Below are 6,000 nucleotides of genomic sequence, written 5' to 3' on the forward strand. Positions count from 1 at the left end.
GCTCCTCAGTGCATACTTTTAAGGCGTTGAGGTACAAGGGCGATACAGGCTTGGGTTGCTCTTGGATATATCTATCCAGTTAACATTGAAGTTGTGGCGGGGCATTTAGAGCTTAGAAGCAGTGGGAGTCCATCAGATGGACATTTTTGGTACGACACTGATTGTTATATCCCTCCCTCCCAACTCCTACCCCCCTCTACCTTCCTCCATTGTCTCATGTTATGTGCTCCTGGTCTTATATGCTTTATTTGATTGTCTGTGAGATATGTCTATAATTAAGATCACTTCATGGAATGTGGGTGGCATACACTCACCGGTAAAAAGAAAGAAATTGGTAATGAACCTCAATAAGAATGCAATAGATATTGTAATGTTACAAGAGACGCATTTACTCGAACCAGAATATGTCAAGTTGAATATGTTGGGCTGGCGTGTATTGGAATCAGCCCCATACATGTCAAAGGCTCGGGGAGTTACTGTTTTAGCTAGAAAGCGGCTTCCAATTAAGATTTCTAAGACATTGGTGGACCCTGAAGGGCGATATGTAATGCTAGATCTAAAGATTTACTCTATTAGATATGTTATCATGAATATATATGCTCCGAATACAAACCCGAAAAAATTATTCCAACACATTCTTACAGTTCTAGCTCCATATATGCCACACCTGATGTGAACAAGCCGTCGAGGCGAAACGCGCGTCATCTAGCTTCACTGACCACCGGCGCCGGTGGCTCAGTGTCGGGAGACTGCAGAGCAACACAGCCGTAAACAGCACGCAGCAATACAGCCGCACGCAGTAGAAGCCGTACAGAGAGGGAGAGAACATCCGGCGAAGACACGCGCCGCTCTCCCCTCTCTTCCTTCCCGGTTACCAAGCCGTTCAGCACCCCTGTCACTCGCACACCAGCCAGTAGCGGGACCATTGGAAAGGACATTGAACCTTCCCCCTGGGGATAAGGCTAACCAGCACCAGCATACTGGGATCATTAGGAGACCGAAGGACATACCAGACTGAGTGGGAAACATAAGAAAGAATACAACAGAAAGGTACTCTTTCGCTCTCTCATCAGTGACCTGCCTGGGGTGTCCCTGCTCTGTCCGTGTACAACAGGGCAACCAGACACTTAACATTGACAGCAGAAGCGATCCTTTATACCTACTACTATACTATGCTTTAAAGCTCTCTGAAACATACCTCTCTCACCCACGGAGTCCACTGCGGGAGCATGACTCAGTGGGAAGCAGAAGGTGTAACCCAGACGTGCTAATAAGCTACTTATCCTTCCCTCCTTGTCTATTACCCTACTCCTATCCAGACACTTTCTCATTGACAGAACAGGGGCAGAAGAACATCCTGCTATGCTAACTTTAGCACCAGGATCACATTGCTAACCCCCCTGTCGACAGCAGAAGTGTCTACTCTCCCTATCACTACCTGACCCTGCAGCACAGACTGGGATTCTCTCATCCTGGAGTCCAATGCACGTTTGCATGACTCTAGGAAAGTAGAAATCTCAACTGTGAACCAAAGGGTCTATCTAATGGTCAAACAAGTTATCAGCACTGACCATAAAATTACTATAGAGTGTTAGCCGCGCTGAAAAATCACAATGCATGCCTAAATCGACACCGGCAATAAAAGCCTGAAATTATATGCGTAAGATTCTTCAAATAACTGCCAAGCACACCTTCATTGTGCAAAGAACTGTACTGTGCTTACTATGTTGCAATATCCACTGTTATGGAACGGTGGAAGCTTGGTTATTTGATACTTTACTTAAATTGACACTAGCAACAGTTGCCTGCATTTTGAAATTGCCAATTAGTACATACTAAAGCTGGCCATACATCAGAAAGATCGATCTTAAGATCGATTGCGCTCATGATTGTATACAATTTCCCTTGAAATCCCCGGCAGTCCTTGGTGGTTTTTGGACACACAATCTACACACAATCCATCTTACAATCAGTCATACAATCCATCTGCTGCATGATTGTGTATACAAGATGTGCACACAATCTGCATACAATCCATCTTACAATCAGTCATACAATCCATCTGATGATGGATTGTATGATTTGTGTACACAAGATGTGCACACAATCTGCATACAATCCATCTTACAATCAATTGAGATTGTATGATTGGGTACAATATCTTTCTGATGTATGGCCACCTTAAGTAGTAAGGTTTGTGTGGAAGCTCTCTCTACGAGCAATTTTTTGTATATATCTACCTATAACTGTTTCTGCTAAGCAATGTATACCCAGGGCCGGCGCCACCACTAGGCAAATCTAGGCATTTGCCTAGGGCGCCGGCCACTGGAGGGCGGCATTTTGCCCCCCCTCCCCGTGCCGCGGGGGTACCTGTCCTGCGGCGCTGTGTATTTAAAGCTGGTGGCGGAGGCAGCGAGGGGTCCCTGCAGTCAATTAGAAATAACGAGTGCTATCCGCCGGGCTATGCGGAAGCGCTTCTGTTGTGAAAACCCTGGCAGCACGGCGCACGCTGATCTCAGCCAATCAGCGTGCGGCCAGTGTTTTCACAACAGAAGCGCTTCCGCATAGCCCGGCGGATAGCGCTCGTTATTTCTAATTGACTGCAGGGACCCCTCGCTGCCTCCGCCGCCAGCTTTAAATACACAGCGCCACAGGACAGGTACCCCCCGGCACCGGACAGCGCTGCAGGACAGGTACCCCCCGGCACCGGGGCGCATCCACCCCGACTCGCCTGGGGCGCTCCGGTGCCTTGCACCGGCCCTGTGTATACCTAAAGTCGACACAGGCAATAATAGCCTGCAACACATACGTATGATCCTGTAAATAACTACCTAGCACATTTTTCATTGTGCAAACAACTGTACTGTGCACACCAGGTTTCAACACCCACTGTTATGAAACGGTGGAATTTTGGTTAGTCGACACTAAGCAAAAACTGACACTAGCAACATTTGTCTGCTCTGATAAAACCGCTAATTAGTGCTCACTAAGCAGCTAAGTGTGTGTTGTAGCTCTTTCTACGAGCCATATTCGGTACATATATTTATAAAGGCATCTGCTGTAGCTCTACTTAAGAGCATCTTTTGGTACATCTTCTTACAAGGGCATGAGTTGGAGCTCTATCTAATAACTCTGTTTTAGGTACATATAACCAGCAGCCAGTAAATTGTGTTAAGCAATTGTGCTAAGTTTTAGGTACAATTAATCAGCAGTCAGTAAATTGTGTTAAGAAATAGTGCTAAACCTATAACTGTTTCTGCTAAGCAATGTATACCTAAAGTCGACACAGGCAATAATAGCCTGCAACACATGCGTATGATCCTGTAAATAACTACCTAGCACATTTTTCATTGTGCATACAACTGTACTGTGCACACCAGGTTTCAACACCCACTGGTATGAAACGGTGGAATTTTGGTTAGTCGACACTAAGCAAAAGTCAACACTAGCAACAGTTGTCTGCCTTAAGTAAAAGTTGACACTAGCAACAGTTGTCTGCCCAGATAAACCGCTAATTAGTGCTCACTAAGCAGCTAAGTGTGTGTTGTAGCTCTTTCTACGAGCCATATTCGGTACATATACTTACAAAGGCATCTGCTGTAGCTCTGCTTAAGAGCATCTCTTGGTACATCTTTTTACAAAGGCATGAGTTGGAGCTCTATCTAATAACCTTGTTTCAGGTACATACAACCAGCAGCCAGTAAATTGTGTTAAGAAATTGTGCTAAGTTCTAGGTACAGTTAATCAGCAACCAGTAAATTTTGTTAAGAAATAGTGCTAAGCCCAATTAGGGGCAGCTAATTGATCACAGCAAACTACTGCTGTGCCCTCTCAGCGCAAAAAGGATAATCCCCCTTTTTCAGCGCAAAAAAGGAGCAGCGCCTAATTGATAAGCAGTCTCCATAACAATAGGGAATCAAACCCTCTAAACCCTATAAACATCGCCTCTAACGTGCCCTAGCTATAATCGGCCGCAAGGCTAACTAGGAGCACATCATCAATTCAAATTGGCCCCAGTGTGGAACCAATCTGAATTTTTATCAAAATCCCCAGCGCATAGCATATACTATAAAGAGCTCACTGCAAGACTGGAGACAGATTTTGAATAAATACGGCTACCCTGTCCAAGAGTCCAAGCCCCTTATTTTAAAAATAACCTAATAAAAGCTAAATTTTATTTATAAATAACCTTATCATAAGAGTGCCCCAAAAACAGAGTCCTCTTTTTCTCCCCATTCCTGTCTAATTGTATTATCGGACTCTAGGGAGCACCACCAACCGTTTAGTGTCTGCCCAATTTGGTACATAGACATACATCTTAGTTGGTACTAGGCAACTCAAGCCGAACCCCATTGCGGGAGACAGGGATCTCTCGATCCCCCCCATCCCGAGTGGGCATAACTTTGTGCGGGATCCAAACAAAACCACATCCCCTATCGAACCAGAATATGTCAAGTTGAATATGTTGGGCTGGCGTGTATTGGCATCAGCCCCATACACGTCAAAGGCTCGGGGAGTTACTGTTTTAGCTAGAAAGCGGCTTCCAATTAAGATCTCTAAGACATTGGTGGACCCAGAAGGGCGATATGTAATGCTAGATCTAAAGATTCACTCTATTAGATATGTTATCATGAATATATATGCTCCTAATACAAACCCAAAAAAATCTTCCAACACATTCTTACAGTTCTAGCTCCATATATGCCACACCAGATAATCTTGGGAGGAGACTTTAATGTCATATCGTCCACTTACCTCGACACGAACTCTAAGTCAGTGTCCAGTAAACCACCCAAGATAGGAGTCCCATTTCTAGCAGAGCAGCTTGCGCTCATAGATACCTGGAGAGCACTACACCCTACTGATCGGGACTTTACCTGCCAGTCGGCTGCACACGGGACTTAGGGCCAGATGTATCAAGCTTCAAAAAGTGATAAAGTGGAGAGTGATAAACAGCCAGCCAATCAGCTCTTGTCTGTGATTTTTTTCTAACCCAGCCCGAACATGATAAGTAGGAGCTGATTGGCTGGCTGTTTCTCACTATCCAATTTATCATTTTTTGAAGCTTGATACATCTGGCCCAATGTCCCGAATAGATAATTTGCTTATCTCTGAGGGTATGTTGTCTAATTGCACTGAGGCCCGGATAGAACCTATGTGTCTTTCTGACCACTCCCTTATTTGGCTTTCCTTGTCCCTCTCACTAGATGTAGGCTCATACCGTTTGTGGAGATTCCCCTTACACCTTACCTCTTCCATTGGTTTCGAAATAGATTGGAGGCGTTCTGGGAGGAGTTTAGGATGGACAACTTGGAGGTTTTGGATAGCGACCGACTCTATTTTAGCAGACGGCGAAAGCTGTTATTAGAGACCGTATTATTCAATATGTCTCACAACACAAGAAGGAGTCAGTCGCTAGATACAAGACTCTCCAATCTGATTTGTCAACAGCGTACCAAACATACAAACAAACCCCTTCTCCCCAGAACAAAATATTATATACAACAGCAAAGGATAATTTTGACGCCCTCTTATCGGCCATGGGAGACAGACACTGCTTTTACAGGGACCACCGATTCCATAAATTCGGCAATAAGACTGGCTGCCTTTTATCCAGCTTATTGAAAGCGAATGCTCCATCAACCATTATTCAAAAGATCAAACGATTGGATGGTTCCCTGGCAGGGTCTGGCTCTGACATTGCTGAATTGCTGTCTTCATTCTATGCAGATATCTACTCACAACCTCCACGTGATTTAGCCAATGAACAAGCTTTCTGGGACACCATAACACTCCCACAACTTGCACAGGATAGGACTACACAATTGGGGGCCCCTATAGATCCCCAAGAGGTGGAAGAGGCTATCAAAAGATTAAAACCACTTAAATCCCCCGGCCCGGATGGCTTCTCAGTGGAATATTTTAAAATCCTCTTATCCAGAATAACACCGCAACTCACTAAAGTCTTTAATGCCATTATCAGCTCTGGTGCTGTCCCAA

This window comes from Crinia signifera, unplaced genomic scaffold, assembly GCF_055691185.1.
Source record: "Crinia signifera unplaced genomic scaffold, ASM5569118v1 HAP2_SCAFFOLD_63, whole genome shotgun sequence".
In the NCBI taxonomy this organism is placed as follows: Eukaryota; Metazoa; Chordata; class Amphibia; order Anura; family Myobatrachidae; genus Crinia; species Crinia signifera.